General features: G+C 39.2%; 1 non-coding gene across 1 annotated transcript; it reads right to left on the reverse strand.

Annotated features, from left to right (window-relative positions):
• Nucleotides 1-433: 433 nt before the first annotated feature.
• Nucleotides 434-505, reverse strand: TRNAP-CGG (transfer RNA proline (anticodon CGG)). Its single transcript has one exon. It is a non-coding gene; the product is annotated as a tRNA-Pro (tRNA).
• Nucleotides 506-21153: the final 20648 nt, after the last annotated feature.

A 21153-nucleotide genomic window follows, 5' to 3' on the forward strand; every position in this document is an offset into this window, starting at 1 on the left:
AGCTATAGATTGATGTATTTTCAAGCTCATTTGAGAGTGGGTAATGAATGGTAGAGTTATGGTGGTAGTCTTGGGTGCTTCTAGGCAATATGGGAGGTTGAGAGCTTCTAGTAGGCAATATGGGAGGTTGACAATGGAGTGAAGGCTAAGGCTAGAGCTTTGGTAAAAATAAGGAGGTGGCTACTATAGCATACATACGGATAGGTTGCTGGAACACATCATTCTATAAACGTGATAGTGTGTGTAGAGATCTTTGGTGGACCTTTCAAAAGGTCCATGATAACAAGACCGAAAATGGGATGATGGGGGCATTGTTTATTTTGTGAGTCACTTGACCATGATGGAAAAGTTGTAGATTGATGATAAGAGAGTGGAGTGAAGGCCAAAAAGCAGGAGTCACGATAACAAGACCTTCCGGAAAACGTAAGATTCAGGGGCACTGCGAGAATCGAACTCGCGACCTCTCGCACCCGAAGCGAGAATCATACCACTAGACCAAGTGCCCATCTTGTCAAGAAATTTCTCCTTTTTTTGATATATACAAGTTTAATATGACACGCGCAATAGGTGCCTGAGACCAGAAGTATATTCTAACGCTATCTACCCCAAGACTCACGACGCCGCAGGCAATTTGGTAATGCCTCCATTTACAAAATAGAACATTAGGCATTTCTTGTGTTTGTATTATTTATCTCGACCATGATTTTAGTTCCTGACTACTTCATTGCTTGCTTCTCTCATGTCAGTAGATCATCGTAGCAGCATGCCATCTTCTTCTACTTCTACATGGGCTTGGACGTTCGATGCTACCTTTTGCCCTCCATTGATCTAGCCCTCTAGGCATTGGGCTCCCCATCATTTTTAATGCATACACTAGTTCCCTTGACTCCTTCAGGCTTGATCTTTTACGACTCTTCCTCCAAGTAAGGCTATAACATTCGCAACAACAATACATGATAAGTCATCCTCATCTTGTAGTGCTAATAAGTGTACAATAAAATAAATATAATCAGGCCAATGGGTGTGTAGCCTAGTACAACACTCACAACAATACATGATAAGTCATCCTCATCTTGTAGTGCTAATAAGTGTACAATAAAATAAATATAATCAGGCCATTGGGTGTACCACCTTACCAAGTTGCCTGTGGTCACACAAGTTGTTATTTATAGAAGAATCTACTCAAGGAAAAAAAAGATCACTTTGAAAACTTGCCTTGCTTTTTGTTTTGCAAGCCCTACTCTCATTTGCTCCCCTCATGACTGAGTCACACGAGGTTGTAGTGTTCGGATCAATGGCTAAGGATGCTGAGCAATCACATCTAGACTCGCGAGTCGTCGGATCTCTACGGCCGCCATTAAAGTAAACTCGGACCAGGGACACCGGTCGCTGGGCAGTGGACAGTGAGAACGCAGTCGCCAGGAACTAAAGTAAACTCGGACCACAAGTAAACTCGGACCAACATAATTATCATGACGGTGCAAGTGCAAAAGTTATGGTCTTTAATGGGGGATGATATATTGTATGTACAATAAATATTAGTTGGGACGTCTTTCAGGCTTATAATAATAACTCAAGAGAGTACGAGAGATAATTTTGAAAAATAAACTAGGATCGAAAGTAAACTTGGACCATTATCTGAGTGAGAAAGTAAACTCGGACTGCCAAAGTAAATCTAGACCATTATCGTCTATTAAATTTTTACACACTCCATAGAATGCACTTTTCTTTACATTTTCTCCATTACTTCTCCATCCACATTTGCAAGAGATGGTTTCAAGCACTTAGTGTTGACATTACTATATTGAGGTTTCTTCTCTCTTTCTTTCGAATTTGTAAAGTATATTCTTCATTTATGTATGTTATCATTTGCAATAGGAATTGATTCTCAATTAAAGTAAGCCCAAATTGAAATTGAAATGGTAATGTGGGATATGTTCTTTGTAGAATAGATTTGTTGAATCAAGACCAAAGTGACTTTAATATTGAAGAGTGCTCCAATGGTGATAGAAGTCACTCCTCATCAAGTAATGATTCAGACGTGAAAATTCTCTTTCGAGATACCAATCAAAGTATTTATGCCAGTTCCAATTAAAGTAACATTGTTTCACCCAATCCAATGTTATATGTCTCCTAATACTATTCATTTGACAAGGCAAGCTATAACTTTATGATGAGAGCAATTCAAGGAACCTGAAAGTTCATAATTCTAGAGGTAATCTTGATTTAAAGAAATGCAAGAAGAATGATGGATGACCTTTGCTTGGGGATGAAAGAAGATGGTGCACATTGCCTTTGCTTGAATAGCACACCAAAGTTAAGGATTGCAGGCTTAGAAGAGTAGGAAAGCATTGTGGCATTGTCTCACTAAATTGTGGAGGATGATTATCACCAAGGAGTGAATGAGATAACAGAAACAACCAAATCTAGATGGTGTACTGATATTAGAAAGTACGGGATACCCACCTCTTTTATTAGGCACTTCATCAACGCATGTGGTTGTAAGAGACCAAACCATGGAGGAGAACTTGAATGCCAAGCCAAAAAAAAGGGTACAAGCAATGGGTATTAACTGTAGATAAGGCAAAAGTGAAAAATCACTTGAAAGAGATAATGATCGAGCACAAGGTTAGACTGGTAATGGTTCAATCAACCAAAAAGAAAGGTACATCCAAGGTTATGGTTAATTACATGTGCCATAGAGGTGGATCACTGGCGGGTTTGGTAGCTAGCACCGACATATCTTCGCTAGAGATTCTAAAGCTGGACTACACCGACTAGTCCACACCTACCCACTCCACTTAGCATGTTCACATTTATGGACCGCTTGTATATACTCTATTATGTGTGTTAGTCACTTTATCTTCTTTGTAGACCTCTTTTGTTGTGTGAAGAAAAAGAGGAATTTTCAGCCTCTCACCTTGTGTGTTCTCTTCTAGGGTTTGTGTAAGTGTGTCTGTGCTTACAAGAGCTCAAGCTCTCTTCTCCCCTACATCTTTTTATGGTATCAGAGCTTGGTTTATGCTAAGGGTTGAGCAGCAAGCAAGAGAAGCATAGGTACAGTCGGGTGCTCTTCAAGAGGCACCAGCACTCCGATTGAGGAGCTTTCTTCATGGGAGCAGAGCTACACGGCAACTATTATGTCCATTGAACTGTCCGTTGGATGGCGTTTTAAGCCCGAAAATGTATTTTGGGTGCGTCTGCACCTCCGTTTTTCAATTTGCAGGTGTTCACAGGCACTGTGGGTAAGTTTCAATTCTCTACAGAACTCTGTTTTTGGAACTGCAGGAAGGGCGATTAGTTGTGCAGACACTGTATGTGCTACAAAGAGGTCTCAAAGGTCTCAACATATGTGCCTTTCTATGCTTTTTGAGAGAGACTGTAGAGAGTGAGAGAGGTGAGTCCTTACAAAGAGGTTCACCTAACCTCTTGTTGACAACAAGAGGGAGGCTTGGAAGCTTCGAGCTAGTAACCCACTAGTGGAGTTGTTACATTATTGGCCCTCTATGGTCTATTGGGGATGCCCATCCGACCATTGTGCCACGCTTGCAATTAGTATCATGAGTGATGTCATATTAAATACTACATTGTAAGTGTGATTGGCATATGCTTTGCGGGTCTATGCTATGTATGCTGTGATTGGGTGATGCCATGTGTATGCATGATGCTAGTGTTGTTGATATTGGTGTTTGATTGCCTCACCTAACATGTTGACTTGTTGAGTATAGGTGATGAGTACGAGGATGCCGAATAAGGCGTTGTACTTGTGCGAGGATCACCGAACGAAGTGTCGCATAGGCATGAGTGTGCAAGGGTCACCAAACGAGGTGTCGTGCGGATTTTGTCATGTGCATGGGCATTTACATCGCCTTGACATTTATGAGTTATACTTCATTATTTTTGGTTGGCCACGTGCCATTTATTTGTACTCGTATATTTATGCACCCCGATGTGCACGGGTGTAGTGCGTGTGAACTAGGGGTTCACTATTGTTTTTTGGTACACACTAGATGTGTGTGAACATCCTCTAGAAGGACCAGGCTAAGAGAGCACTGAGGAAGAGGGAGAAGACATTTCTCGTCTTTGTGAATGAGATTACTGCTCATGAACCACCTCCTAAGGACACCTCGCATGATTCCTTCCTTTCTCAATTTTCTGATTGTTTTCTTGATGACCTACCCCCTGGCTTGCCTAGCTCTAGACCTGAAGACCATAAGATTGACATTATCTTTAGTAGTATACCTCCCTGCAAGGCACCTTATAGAGTAGATGAGATTGAGCAGAAAGAAATTCAAAGGTAGATAGAAGACCTTTTAGAGAGGAAACTCAGGCCTAGTAGTTCACCCTACGGAGCTCCAGTTCTTCTAGTCTCAAAAAGAAGAATGGAACCTACCGTCTATGCATTGACTATAGAGCCTTGAATAAAATCACAATAAAAAACAGATATCCTATTCCTCGAGTGGACGATATTCTAGATAGATTGCGAGGAGCAAAGGTATTCAGTAAAATATAGACCTGAAATCCGGATACCACCAAGTGAGGATGGTAGAGGAAGATATATACAAGACTGCTTTTAGGATGCAGACGGGTCACTATGAGTTCTTAGTGATGCCCTTTGGACTCACTAATTCTTCGGCTACTTTTAGCCGCATGATGATGAACCACATCTTCCTCAAATATTAGAACTTTGTGGTAGTTTTCTTCGATGACATTCTTGTATTCAGTGATAGTATTGCTGAGCATGAGAAACATTTGGAGATAGTGTTTAATCTCTTAAAAGAGAATGAGTTGTATCTCAAGCTCTTTCTTTCAGACAGAGATTGAATACCTTGGTCACATTGTTTTTGTTGATGGTATTCATGTGGACCCCAAAAAGATAGAGACTATAGTGACTTGGCCCAGACCCAAAGATATTCATGAACTCCGATCATTTCTTGGTTTGTGCAGTTACTATAGACGTTTTGTAAAGAATTTTGCTTACATTTCTCATTATCTCACTTTTCTTTTAAAGAAAACAAACAAGTATGTGGAGACTGATAAACATGAAAAATCTTTTAATGCTTTAAAAGAAGCACTCACTAAAGCACCAATTTTGCAATTACCAGACTTTGCTAGACCTTTCTTTATTGACTGATGCTAGTGGTACAGGCATAGGGGTAGTATTAATGCAAGGATGGTTATCCCATAGCATTTGAGAGTAGGAAACTTAGACCCCCCGACGAGTGCAAGTACAACACTTATGACAAAGAATTAACTGCTGTAGTCCATGCCCTAAAGGTTTGGAAACACTATTTGATGGGATCAGAATTCATCATTAAAACAGACCAGCAGAGTATTAGGCACCTACTCACCCAGCCTTTGATATCTGATAAACACATCCAATGGGCTGCTTTTATTCAAAGTTTCCAGCCTACTATTCTCTATCAACCTCCTGGAAAAGAGAATGTAGTCGTCGTCTCGCTGATGCCCTTAGTCGATGGCCTAGTGTTCATCACATCACGGCGGCTGTAATAGATAGCTCGACTTTCAATGCTATGAAAGACTCTTATGACCAAGACTCAAACTTTTTAAACACTTGGACCCAAATGAGAAATAATGGGTGGACTCCCCAGTCAGATTACTCTTATCATGATGGATATCTCTTCTTTCAGAGGAGATTATGCATCACGAGACCTTTTAGACAGTCTGTTTTGGAGGAGTTGCACCAACCCCCATATGCAGGGCATAGAGGAGTATCATCTACTTTACAGACCATTTCTCGAGACTTTTATTGGCCATCTATGAAGAAATATATAGCCAAGTTTGTAGCCGAATGCATTACTTGAAGATTAAAAGCTATAAGGGGAAAACTCAAGGATTACTTATGCCACTCCCAATTCCCAATGAACCATGGGAATAGATTTCAATGGACTTTATAACTGGTTTTTCGCTTACTGCTAATCAAAATGACATGATTTGGACAGTAGTTGATAGATTTAGCAAACAGGCTCATTTCATTGCATGTAAAAAGAAACTGATTGCTCATCAAGCTGCTCCTTTATTTTTAAAGCATATATTTGTGCATCATGGTTTGCCTAAAGTCATTGTGTCAGATAGAGATTATAAATTTTGTAACAATTTTTGGAGAACATTGTTTGATAATTTAGGCACAAAATTAGATTTCTCTACTGCTTTTCACCCTGAATCCAATGGCCAGACTGAAGTGACCAATAGCACTATCCTAGACCTTCTTAGAACCTATGTTTCATCACAGCCTAGGCAATGGGATAAATATTTACCTATTCTCCAATTTGTTGGCCCTCTATGGTCTATTGGGGACGCCCATCCGACCATTGTGCCATGCTTGCAATAAGTATTGTGAGTGATGTCATATTAAATACTACATTGTAAGTGTGATTGGCATATGCTTTGCGGGTCTATGCTATTTATGCTGTGATTGGGTGATGCCATGTGTACGCATGTTAGTGTTGTTGATATTGGTGTTTGATTGCCTCACGTAACATGTTGACTTGTTGAGTATAGGTGATGAGTATGAGGATGCCAAATGAGGCGTTGTACTTGTGCGAGGGTCACCGAATGAGGTGTCGCACAGGCATGAGTGTGCAAGGGTCACCGAACGAGGTGTCGTGCGAATTTTATCATGTGCATGGGCGTTTACATCGCCTCGACATTTATGAGTTATACTTCATTATTTTTGGTTGGCCGCGTGCCATTTATTTGTACTATGGGTACACACCCTTAAGAGAGTTTTCCCTAATTTGAAACACAAAAGAGAAATGACCTTGAAGACCAAAAAGGCCTACAGTAGCAGAAGTCAAAATTTATGACTTATTGGATATTGAAATTTTTTAGTTCTTTTGGTGAACTTGATTGCCTAGAAGGGTATAACAAGTGCCTGGCTAATGGTTGAGAGATGGAGGAGAAATTAACTCTGCAAGTTATGGCCACAAGGAGAATGAAAGGATAAGGTTGTGATTAGTTAGCTTAATGATAAGATTAGGCTAATAAGACCTGAGAGCTAAGCTATGGAGGGATTTGAAGAATCTCAAAGGGAGAAAAGGGGAGCTCTAATACCATGTTGAAAAACACAGCACCTCAAGCTATGGCTATGGAAGCTATAAGCTAAGGAGTTGATAATACAAAACCCTAAGCTAAGGTGGATGATGCCTAAGTGCACTCATAATGATGAGAGGATGAACTAATTAAGATTTAGGCTCAATTTCAATTAGGTTTCAAGATTGAGACTTATACTCGTAGAAAGACTTGAGAGGTACATCTTGGCTTTGTTAGCTCATGTGGGACAAATCTTGCTTGCTCATGTGGGACAAATCTTGCTTGCTCATGTGGTAGTTTTCTAGACTTCCACTCACTCCCTACCCTCCTTATGCTCTATGGCACCATATTTCAACACGCCCCCTTGTTGTCCATATTCTTAGGCTATTCCCTCCATTGTGAAAACATTTCTTTATTGTTTTGTTGATGAGTGCATGTTGCATGGTTATTCTTGATTGCTTTAGATCTTTTCATTCTTCAAGAAGAGAGGAGACACATCCTTCAAAGGTTGGTTTTGGAAAAAAAATTTAGGAAAGGCACCAATGCATTGTACTCCTTTGGCATGCGTTTTAAGAAAATGGCTAATGTATCTTTATCTCCTATCTTGGCCTTTTGCTTTAGCTCCAAATACCAAGTTTAACTCTTCCCATGCATCTTTGGCATTATCCTTATGTTAAGTGTGATGAATGAGATTAGGCCCCAAATGTAACCCAACAAGTTTCAATTCTTGCTTATCTTTCTCTATCCTCATCAGTTTTGTTATTAGGTGCATCTTCCTTAACCATCTTCCACCATAGCTTTTTGTGCATTAAGAGGTATTTCATTTGTGTGGCCCAAGTGTGAAACCCTTCCCCAATGAATTTCTCAACATGACTTCTTGCGTTTGAACTACAATTTTGAGGTGGTCTTATCTAGCTTTCTCTTAGGTAGTGTCTTTACCTCTTTACAAATCATTTGGCAGTACAAATGAGATGTGTGCAATGCGAGGGTTTGGGAGTGATTTGAAGTGCAAATGATGGTTCCCCAAAACTAAAACAACCCTAATTGATGAGTTATAAGCTTAATTATTTATTTATTATTATAAATTTACTATTAATAATAGTGATTAAGTGCTTAATGAGGTGATTGGTAGCGCTGAAAGTTGGAAGATCAAATTGAGCTCACTAATGAAGTCTTTGAAGGGGATTTTTGCATAGCAATGTTTTCTTGATGAGGATGTGTCCTATGTAGGACAAGTTTTGCTCTTAATGAGGACAAGTGTGCTATGTTGTTCTTGATGAGGACAAGTGTCCTATGTAGAAGGAATCACCTCAAAAACTCTATTTACGTTGAATGTAGCAAGTAATTTTTCACAAATTCTTCCTAGTCTAGTTGATAAAAAAAGCTTGACATTCAAGCTATAGGATGCTTGTGCCATGGGTAACACACCCTTAAGAGAGTTTGGTCTAATTGCACAGAAGGGGAATGTCCTTGAAGACTAGCATGGCCTACTGTTCAAAATTCGTGACTTCTTGGAGAGTGAAATTGATGATTTTCTTTGGTGAGCTTGGTCACCTAGAAGGGTAGAACAAGTTTCGAAGAGGGCTTGGCCAATTGTTTTGAGAGATAGAGGAGAAATCAACTATAAAAGTTATGGCCCCAAGGAGAATGAGATAAGGTTATGATTAGTGAGCTTAATGATAGGATTAGGCTAATGAGAGTTGAGAGCCAAGGTATGGACAGATTTGGAGAAGATCAAAGGGAGAAAGGTAGATCTCTAATACCATGTCTAAAAACAGTACCTCAAGCTATGGCTATGCAAGATATGACCTAAAAAGTTGATGCAAAACCCTAAGCTAAGCTGGGCCTAAGTGCACTCATAATGATGAGAAGATGAACACATTAAGCTTTAGACTCAAGTTCAATTAGGTTTCAAGATTGAGACTTGTACTCGTATAAATACTTGAGAGCTTGATTAATTTGATTACTTGTTGAAAGCGACCCCTTTTATATGAGGTGGGTACATCTTGGCTTTGTTAGTTCATGTAGGACAATTCCTACTAGCTCAAGTAGTAGCTTTCTAGACTTACAAACTCACTCTCTACCTTCCTTGTGCTCTATGGCACCATATTTCTCAACACCCCCCTTGTTGCCATATTCTTAGGCTACTTAAAGGTGGTTAGATGTGAGATTTACAACTCCAATACCCCCCTAGGTGCATGATTGCTACTCTCAGGTGGTAAGGTTTGACAAAATGTTATCGCTCCCCTTAGTGTCAACATAGCTACTTAAGGTGGTAAGGTGTAATGGAAACAATAGAAGTGAAATGAGATGGGTGTCTACTCATATGGTGACCCCTTTTTACAACATGATGTAGGCTAAGAACTAGGCTTAGGTAATGACGTTTATTGATGTAGCTCTTTAGAAGAGTCTATCATTGGGAATCTCCTCTTTGCTCGACGAAGACTCCATGTAGTTGGCTTCTTAGTTCTTAAATATGCATTCCTCTTCTTTTTGTTCGAACTTCTTGCAATGGTCACACATTGGCTTGTATTTGCATCTGCATTAGCTTTAGTAATGTCCCATCCTTCCATAGTGAAAGAATTTATTTATCGTTTTATTGAAGAGTTTGTGTTATTGCACAATTGTTCTTCCTTGATTTATCTCTTTTTTTTCTTCAAGAGAAGAGAGGAGACACATCCTTCAAAGGTTGGTTCTGGTAAATTTTTTATTCATTATAATCCTTTGGTATGCTTTTTAAGAGAATGGCTAATGTATCTTTATCTCCTATATTGTCATCTATGCCATCTAGTTGTATCATTATTCTTTTCATCTTGCTAACAAATTATGTTAGTGACTTAGTGAAATTCATTTCTAGCCCATAGAATTCAATTTTACGATGATTTTCTTGATTTTTTTTCTTGAGCTCTAAATATTGAGTTTAACGCTTCTCATGCATCTTTGGAATTATCCTTGTGATCAATGTGGTGGATGAGATTAGGTCCCAAATGTAATCCAATAAGTGACAATGTTTGCTCATCTTGCTCTACCCACTCATGAGTTTTGTTATTAGGTGAATCTTCCTTAACAATCTTCTATAGCTTTTTGTGCATTAAGAGGTATTTCATTTGTGTGGCCCAAGAATGAAACCCTTCCCCAATGAACTTCTTGACATGGCTGGTTATGTTTGTTACCATTTTGAGGTGGTCTTACCTAGATATAGCTTAGGCAATGCCTTTACCTCTTACAAATCATTTGGTAGTGCAAATGAGATATGTGCAATGCAAGGGTTTGGGAGTGATTTGAAGTGCAACCTTAACTGATGATAGTGATTAAGTGCATAATGAGGTGATTAGTAGGGCTAAAAGTTGGAAGATCAAATTGAGCTCATTAATGAAGTCGTTGAAGGGACTTTTGTCATAGTAATGTATAAGTGTCCTATGTAGATAGAATCAGCTCAAAAATGCTTAAACTGGGCATATTTATGTCGAATGCAGATTTCACCTCACCTAGTTGAGGAAAAAGCTTGATATTCAAGCTATAGGATGCCTGTAAAATACCCTTAAGAGAGTTTACCCTTAAGAGAGTTAACATACCCTTAAGAGAGTTAACATACCCTTAAGAGAGTTTACCCTAATTTGGCGCACAGAAGGGAAATGGCTTTGAACACCAACGCGGTCTGCAGCCTGAAATTTGTAACTTCTTGGATAGTGAAATCGGTGATTTTCTTTGGTGAGCTTGGTCACCTTGAAGGTTAGAACAAGTGGCTAAGAGGGCTTGGCTAATGGTTAAGAGATGGAGGTGAAATCAACTTTGCAAGTTATAGCCACAAGGAGAATGAAAGGATAAGGTTGTGATTAGTGAGGTTGATGATAGGATTAGGTTAATGACAGCTGAGAGCGAAACTATGGAGGGATTTGGAGAAGCTCAAACGGAGAAAGGGGGAGCTTTGATACCATGTTGATGGCTATGGAACCTAAGGAGTTGCTGTGCAAAACCCTAAGCTAAGGTGGATAATGCCTAAGTGCACTCATAATATGATGATAAGGTGAAATAATTAAGCTTTAGACTCATATTCAATTAAATTACAAGTTTGAGACTTGTACTCATAGAAAGACTTGAGAACTTGCTTAATTTGATTACTTAAAAGTGACCCCTTTCAGATGACCCCTTTTATTTGATTGCTTGAAAGTGACCCCTTTCAGATGACCCCTTTTATTTGATTGCTTGAAAGTGACCCCTTTCAGATGACCCCTTTTATTTGATTGCTTGAAAGTGACCCCTTTCAGATGACCCCTTTTATATGATTGCTTGAAAGTGACTCCTTTCAGATGACCCCTTTTATATGATTGCTTTTTTAAAGTGACCCCTTTCAGATGCCCCCTTTTATTAAATTACTTTTTTAAAGTGACCCCTTTTATATGATTGCTTGAAAGTGACCCCTGTTATATGATTGCTTGAAAGTGACCCCTTTTATATGATTGCTTGAAAGTGACCCCTGTTATATGATTGCTTGAAAGTGACCCCTTTTATATGAGGTGTGAAAGATCCCTTCCCCCTTTTATATGAGGTGTGAAAGATCCCTACCCCCTCCACACAATGAATTCGGGGGTGCTAGCAGAGCGGAAGTAGACTTCTTGCGCGGCAGGGCAGAGCCTCTCACTCGGGCCTCACCCACGGATATCCGGACAAAAGACTAATCCCTCGGCTCTTCCAAAACCGAACCCAGAAAAACTTCCCTCGCCCAGATTGCATGGGCGATTCCTCCATGATATTTTTATTCTAACGTAGTCAAGATCCTTAACTAACCAAATTGATCCGATGACTGAACCCGTAAGTCACATGGTCAGATCTAGGAAAAGACTTGCACTTGGATCATAGAGACCAACGCTTTTTTCCTCATTGAGAGGCACAGACATTGATTCTTTTCCATAGAACAAAGACTATCCGGGATTTAATTCATCTATCATACCATAATAGAATTGAGTCTCATTTTAGGGATCCATCAGTCCAGCCTAACCCCATCCAGTCCCATGGGTTAGCCAACCACCCAACCACTGTAGTGATAGGATCCATTTAGGAATTTGGTTATGTTTTATCCCGGCGGGTACCAGGGAAAAGAGTTCCCAGGCCCCCTAGCCGGTGCTTCATGCAAACTTCAAGATAGTCACACCACTTACACACCCAATATGAAATTGCTTTTTTCACAAATTCAGTTGTCTTTAAAACAATCTTTTAATGAAACCATAGTATCACTGATCATAATCCTCCAAAATATCCGGTTGAATTCTAATTTCTTCATCGGTGTACCTATGGCATCATTGGCAACCAGAACGCTTACCACCTGTCCACTCACGGGCCTTTTCAATAGTTCCTAGCTCATAGTACCCGAAAATATATTCATTTATAAAAATCCATATGGACTCTCTGTTGAAGATCAACAAGATCAACCAACATATCCATATAAAAGAGCCATGGACTCATCCGTTGAGGACTAGCAAGGTCAATCAACCAAATCCATGCCCGGTTTCAGAAAATAACTCTAACTCCTTGTTCCATTTTCTTCCTTGATGCTTGCATGGGTATCTTCGGCGACCCAGAGCCCGCCGAGCACCGTATGGTCAGCACCCTCTAGGATCCTTCGCAGGTCACCTAACGCTTCACTCATAGGCTGCTTCCTTGGTCCCTCATCTACTGCACCATTTAGATCAAACCGCGGTTGGTCAAGACCTCAGCCGACCTTGCTACGCGAGACGTCCTCCATTGACTCTCCGTCAGCTGGTTGCAACTTTATCACTTTGGTCTCCACGACCTCATTCACAAGATGGTCAAAATGCTTCCCCAGCATTCTTGACATAAAACAGTTCATAAATACAGTTTCTAACGAACTCTCATCTTTTCACATTGTTCCACATCATTTTTCGTTATTCCACATTCTTCTAAATCAATTCACTTCACTTAATCCACATCCAATCATATGTATTCCCATCGTCCTTCATCCATTCTCATCTAATCAATCACATTATATTACGTCCCATCACATCTATCCACATCTATCCTCATCCATTCTCATCTACCCATATCCGCATCACATCACATCACATCACATCATATCACATCACATCACATCTATCCCGATTCACATTACATCACATCACATCCATATCACATCTCACCCATTATTTTAATGTAATATCATTATTTTAATGTAATACTGGCATGGTATAGTTCACACATTTTTTTACGAAAGACTAAGGATCTATTTATAGGTGAGGGAGGCCTCTAACCAAGTCCAATAGGGTTCTAGAATTTTCCAGGTTTAGTTTGGCTGAATTTGGAGAAGATTTGGACCTAGTTTGGCTCCCCTTTGATTTGGTTTGATCTAGGAGAGAGGAGAGATAAAAATATCACAATTCTATTGAATTAAAAACTCCACCACATGTGTGAAATAGGTGCCTCCTTGAAGTCTCCCCCCCTCCTTACCAAGGTGTCAAAATGTATCATTATACCAAAATATCTCATTTTTTTAGTAATATCTCATAGTTTTTAACTAATAAACCTTGTACTCAGTCAACTCTTCATCTTATGTGGGCATTTACTCATTTTTGGATATTTTCTTTTATTCATTGGATTTATCTCCTCCCCACACTTGGATTAATCCAATTGGTCCATAGGAACCTTAATTAGACCATAATCCAGAAATTTCTAAAAATCTTGACCCTTAGGCTAAGGTCCTTTATACACATTTTCAATTAATTCCATTTGCACATTGGAAAGTTCTTTTTGAATTTCTAAACCATTTTAGACACTAGGAGGATTTTTATATCCAAAAATATCTCAATTTTGGATTATCTCTCTCTAGATATTTTCTCTCTCTAAACCAAAACAGGGTAAAACAAGATCTTTCTTTTATTTCAGAGAGGGGAATAATTACAAGAACAGAAGGGGAGGTTCTTACACCTTTACACCTCAAAAGCTGGAGGGAGGAATCTTACAAGGTGAGTACATCTTGGCCATGTTAACTCGTGTGGGACAATTCTTGCTTGCTCATGTGATAGCTTGCTAGTTACACTCACTCCCTACCTTCCTTGTGCTCTATGTCACCATATTTCTCAACAAATCAACAAAGTGAACTGATAGAAACTTTCCTTCTTAATGAGGTATCTAGATTTATTCTAATTGATAGGGGGAACTGTAATGCTCCTTGCATTATAAGCTTGAGGATTTGTAAGACTAGTACTATGATTCTCCACCCAACCATATCCCAAATAGACTCCAAACTCATGGTTATATAGGCCTAAGTGGTGCATGACCTTCCAACTTCAACCCCTTGACCTTTCATTGGGGCTAGACATTGCCTTTTCTTTATCCAATACCTCTTCAACTACGGGCCTAGAAGGGGGAGCCTACTTCTGTGTCACTTGGGCTTCCATTGTGCACCATCTACTTACCTTTTTACCTTAACTTTAATGCCTATTAACCTTAGTTATTTCCTATTTCAAATCCCTTGAACCTTATTTATATGCAACCTTTTACATATAAATAATCTTAGGTAGTCTTGCCTTAGTGTTTCCTATCAGTCTCAACACATTTCCTCCCCCTTGAAAGAGAAGTTTTCATCCTCGAAAACAAACTCAGGAAACTTTTTCTTTAGTGTAGCCACTCTTTCCCAACTTGATCCTTCTTCTGGTCTATCTTTTCACTTTACTAAACATTCTTTAAACACAAAATGTCTAGTTTTCTTTTCTCGATATTCAAGAATCTTTTCAGGCTCATGTGGAAGAATAGGTGGTTCTATAAAATCAACTATTGCTTCTTTTCCAATGATGTTATCATTGTTTCCCATCTTGTGTTTCGGTCTACTAACATGAAACATAGGATATACTCTAGATTCTTCAAGTAAAGGTACCTTGGAAGCTACACTTCTAATTATTTTAAGTATTGTATAAGGACCACAATACCTTGCACTTAACTTTGGAACTTTTCCAAATGGTTTTTGAATGCTATTGAAGTAATTAATGAATGATAGTAAAGAATTACATAAATTTACATTTATGCTTAATTCTAATGGTTTTTATGTAATATCTCTCTCTCACTCAAAAAATGGTCATACTCATGACCTATTCTCAATCCAAATGAAGCTTTTCATAAAGCTTTTTCTTAATCCAAGATTAATCTATGCTTAAGACCAAATTAATGGCTTTCCCTATGCTTTTAGTTGATGTATTTCATGAATGTTGATGATTCAATCCATTATGGGTTAATGATCCAATTAGGGATCATTCTAATCATTCCCTTAATGATAAGCTTTATCTTTTAAGATAATTGAGATTTATCAGTCATAGCAACGGAGCTATGGTAAAATTTTTATAAAAATTACACATAAAATAATTTCATTCAAAGCATGAAAAGAGGACTTCCTACCATATTCTAGGAATTATCATCCTAGATTAATTAAAAGAATTTTATTGTAATCATGGAGATGTGGATGTATACATGTAGATGTAGATGTATAGATGTGGATGTGAATGTGGAGGTGGATGTATGCATGTAGATGTAGATGTATGGATGTGAATGTGAATGTGGATGTGGATGTATGCATGTAGATGTAGATGTATGGATGTGAATGGGAATGTAGACGTATAGATGTGGATGTGAATGTAGAGGTGGATGTATGCATGTAGATATAGATGTATGGATGTGAATGTGAATGTGGATGTGGATGTATGCATGGAGATGTGGATGTATGCATGTAGATGTAGATGTATAGATGTGAATGTGAATGTGGATGGATGCATGGAGATGTGGATGTATGCATGTAGATGTAGATGTATAGATGTGAATGTGAATGTGGATGTGGATGGATGCATGGAGATGTGGATGTATGCATGTAGATGTGAATGTGGACGTGGATGTATGCATGTAGATGTAGATGTATGGATGTGAATGTGAATGTGGATGTGGATGTATGCATGGAGATGTAGATGTATGGATGTGAATGTGAATGTGGATGTGGATGTATGCATGTAGATGTAGATGTATAGATGTGGATGTGAATGTGGAGGTGGATGTATGCATGTAGATGTAGATGTATAGATGTGGATGTGAATGTGGAGGTGGATGTATGCATGTAGATGTAGATGTATGGATGTGAATGTGAATGTGGATGTGGATGTATGCATGGAGATGTGGATGTATGCATGTAGATGTAGATGTATAGATGTAGATGTGAATGTGGAGATGGATGTATGCATGTAGATGTAGATGTATGGATGTGAATGTGAATGTGGATGTGGATGTATGCATTGAGATGTGGATGTATGCATGTAGATGTAGATATATGGATGTGAATGTGAATGTGGATGTGGATGTATGCATGGAGATGTGGATGTATACATGTAGATGTAGATGTATGGATGTGAATGTGAATGTGGATGTGGATGTATGCATGGAGATGTGGATGTATGTATGTAGATGTAGATGTATAGATGTGGATGTGAATGTGGAGGTGGATGTATGAATGTAGATGTAGATGTATAGATGTGGATGTGGATGTGGAGGTGGATGTATGCATGTAGATGTAGATGTATGGATGTGAATGTGGATGTGGATGTGGATGTATGCATGGAGATGTGGATGTATGCATGTAGATGTAGATGTATGAATGTGGATGTGGATGTATGCATGTAGATGTGAATGTACACATATAGATGTGGATGTATGGATGTGAATGTGCATGTAGATGTGGATGTATGGATGAGGATGCATGAATGTGCATGTAGATGTGGATGTGAAAATAGATGCATGGATGTAGATGTGGATGTATGGATGTGAATGTGGATGTGGATGTGGATATATGTATGGATGCGAATATATGATATGTGATGTGAAGGAATCTGAAGTGATGAGATGGAAAATGATGTGATGGGATGAGTACACATATAAATGGAATATGGAATAAGTAATGTGGATTGATGAGGGATAATGTGGAAAAATGAGAGTTAATATAGAAACTGTATTTGTAAACTATTTGTAAATGCTGTTTGTAAATGGCTGTTTTATGTCAAGAATGCTGGGGAAGCATTTTGACCGTCTTGTGATTAAGTCGTGGGACCTAACTGATAAAGTTGCAACTGCTGACGGAGAGTCAATGGAGGACATCTCGCGTAGCAAAGTCGGCCAAGTTCTTGACCAGTCTCGGTTCGATTAAAATGGTGAGCTTCCGGATGAGGGACCAAGGAAGTGGCCTATGAGTGAAGCGCTAGGTCACCTACGAAGGATCCTAGAGGGTGCTGACCATACGGTGCTCGGGCTCTGGGTCGCCTAGGATACCCACACGTGTGTCGAGGAAGATATTGAAACAAGGAGTAAGAGTTGTTTTCTGAAACCGGGCATGGATCTGGTTGATTGACCTTGCTGGTCTTCAATGGATGTGTCCATAGCTCTTTATATGGATGTGTCCATAGCTCTTTATGTGGATCTGTTGGTTGATCTTGCTGATCTTCAACGAGAGTCCATCTTGATTTTTATAAGTGATTATATTGTCGAGACTCAATTTCTGTTATTACGATAGATGAAGTAAGTCCCGGATAGTAATTGTTCTATGGATAGGAATCAACGGTTGTGCCTCTTGATGGGGAAAAAAGCGTTGATCCCAATGATTCAAGTGCAAGTTTCTTCCTTGATCTGACCGAGTATCTTTATAGGTGTAGTCAGATCAGTTTGATCACTAATGGTCTTGACTATGTTAGAGTAAAAAGTTACCCTGGAGGAATCGCCCGTGCTTTCCGGATAAGGGAAGTTTTTTCGGGTTCGGTTTTGGAAAAACCGACGGATTAGTCTTTTGTCCGGATATCCGTGGACGAGGCCCCGAGTGTGGGACCTTGCCTCGCGCAAGAAGTGCTACTTCTGCTGCTAGTACCCTGAATCGGTTACGCGGTGGGAACAGGGATCTCAGAGTTGGTATCAAAGCCATTTGGCTAATAAAGATCAACTGGGAAGACAAATATGTCAAAAATTTATCAAGAAACACAAAAAGGTTGTAATTGTGTGATATAAGTCATACAATTTGATATTCAAACTGAAATTCCGCAATTATATAGAATCCCTGACTTGCTTGAGGCCTAGACATGATGGTATTTACCTTATAATTCCAAGGGCCGTGACTACCCGTTTATATCGAGAGTATAACTACAGCTCTTTACTAACAGTATATACGAGTAAATCTAAGACTTGAAATCATAAGCGTTAATGCTATCCAGATGATGATTTCGAATGTGGTTGATATGATTTTTAATTCTGTTTGAGAATTGATGAATTGATTTGGATTCTGATTGAAAAATGATGATTTCTGAAATTTAGTTGAAATATAATAACCTGAGCGAAACCACATTGAGGATGAATGGGACGAGTCCTTGTGATGATACTCATAACTAGAATGATGATAATGCTTTCAGCAAATCACTATGAGATTAGTGGATTGTGCTGTCAAATTGCTACCGTTAACACTTGTCACGGTAGATCAAATTAAGGGATGACAAATTGAGAACTTGCTTGACTGAAATTCCCGTGGAGGAATGTTCAGAAGGAAATTTTTCGGTCTAATGGACCATTATCATGTTAAAGATATGAATGATATGATCTGAATGAATTGTTATTTAATGATGAGTTCTATATAAGGGATATTTATCCCAGTTGGGTTGACCAGAATATAAGGAACCCCATAATAAAATTGGATCTTAAGAAAAAGAGTTGTTCTCTACCTTGCGAGATGAGGACATCTCGCACTTTTTTAAGTGGGGTAGAATGTAAGATTCCTCTCCAGCCTTCGAGGTATACAGGAGTAAGAATCTCCCTTTTTGATCTTATAATTATTCCCTCTCTAAAATAAAAGAAAGATTCTGTTTAAAAAAGGAAGACCCTTTCCCTAGAATACTTCTCAGGAGTCCCACTTGTTTTAGGGATTCAGAACAATGAGTTCAGAAGTGAAAATCGGTGTTTTGGATATCAAGGTTTTGGTCTTCATTCAAGTACGGCCCAAAAGAAGTTCTTTATCTCTTAGGAAGTATAAGAAGTTATCCCCCAGATATTGTGGGCCTCATCTGAATTCAAAGAAAGTAGGTGACTTAGCCTACGAGCTTCTTTTATCTCCTCATCTCAAAGTTCATAATGTATCTCATGTAAGCCTTCTATAGAAATATGTGCCAAAACCAAATCATGGAAAGACGATAAAACTTTAGTGGCAAGATACCCTGTTGGCTTCTAGGTTACGCTAGCTCCTTCTTTTATATAAGTCGTAACTCTTACTTGTCGCTCGCAGTAATCTTACTTCCATCGATCTCCTTTCTTTCTTAATCTCCTTTATGGCTTGGCAGCAGGAATTGGTTTTATCCATGATGATTTCTCACCTTCAAGACGCAAGTGAGTCTGTGAAGAAGAATTTTATAGAACTGTATGAGCGCTCACTTTTCCCTCACTTGGGAACTTCTGTAGCTCAGACCAAATGGCTGACCTATCAAGACACATAACTAGGGTAACACCGTGGGGTCAGCAGCACTTTCGTAACAATGTTCGCTTGGCTATGGTTATTGAAGCTTTGGGTTTGGATCCCCGATACTACTGCGTGATGAGATCAAGGCATGGTGGATTTTCTGAGCGGGTCTTCTTACTAGCGTGCTTTCTTCCTCACCAGAAGATATGTCTTTATCCCGTTTTTGGCTTGCCTCTTAGAGGTCCTTTTGTTAGATCACCTCATACCACTGAGGTAGGTGCTACAATAACCGGCCAAATTATTCCCATAGATGACTTACCTTATACGTGTGCAGCTTGTGAGTGCTGCTTTTGTGACCATATGATGGACGGGCTTATGGAACTGTAAAAAGTCCTTCTATCTTTGCTGTATATGTTTCAAGAGTGAATAAAGTTGAAACCTTTGTTCTTGTCTTGAGTCTTGTCTCTTTGAGACTTTTCTTGGTGGTTAATCTTAATTAAATTTTCTCTTAGTCTCATACTCATATTCGTGCATCTTGCGAAATTACCCCCAGTTTGCGAGATGAGGACATCTCGCGTTTTTCAAATGGGAGAGAATGTAAGATTCCTCCCCAGCCTCTCAAGATGTCCAGCATCTTCCCCTGTAATTAAATCCCTCTTCAGAAATATAAAAGATCTTATTTCTAACTGTTTGAACCTAGAGAGAGAAAATATTCTAGAGAGAGAATATTCAGATTTTGAATATTTTTAGATAGAGACTGATGGTAAAACTTCAGTTGGCAAGATACCCCGTTGGCTTCTAGGTTACGCTAGCTCCTTCTTTTATATAAGTCGTAACTCTTACTTGTCACTCGCAATAATCTTACTTCCATCGATCTCCTTTCTTTCTTAATCTCCTTTATGGCTTGGCACAGCAGGAATTGGTTTTGGCACATATTTCTATAGAAGGCTTACATAAGATACATTATGAACTTTGAGATGAGGATATAAAAGAAGCTCGTAGGCTAAGTCACCTGCTTTCTTTGAATTCAGATAAGGCCCACAATATCTGGGGGATAATTTCTTATACTTCTTAAGAGATAAAGAACTTCTTTTGGGCCGTACTCGAATGAAGACCAAAACCTTGATATCCAAAACATCGATTTTCACTTTTGAACTCATTGTTCTGAATCCCTAAAACAGGTGGGACTCCTGAGAAGTATTCTAGGGAAAGGGTCTTCCTTTTTTAAACAGAATCTTTCTTTTATTTTAGAGAGGGAACAATTATAAGATCAAAAAGGGAGATTCTTACTCCTGTATACCTTGAAGGCTGGAGAGGAATCTTAACCAACTGTGAGATCACTATCCCCACCGCACAACGGATTCGGGGTGCTAGCAGCGGAAGTAGCACTTCTTACGTGGGGCAGGGTCCCACACTCGGGGCCTCGCCCACGGATATCCGGACAAGAGACTAATCCGTCGGTTTATTCAAAACCGAACCCGGAAAAACTTCCTTTACTTGGAAAGCACGGGCGATTCCACAAGGATAACTCTTTACTCTAACGTAGTCAAGACCATTACTGAACAAACTGATCCAACAAACTGATCTGACTGTACCTATAAAGGTACTCGATCAGATTAAGGAAGAAACTT

This window comes from Cibotium barometz, chromosome 3 (genome assembly GCF_041138505.1).
Source record: "Cibotium barometz isolate CiBa-2024 chromosome 3, ASM4113850v1, whole genome shotgun sequence".
Taxonomy (NCBI): Eukaryota; Viridiplantae; Streptophyta; class Polypodiopsida; order Cyatheales; family Cibotiaceae; genus Cibotium; species Cibotium barometz.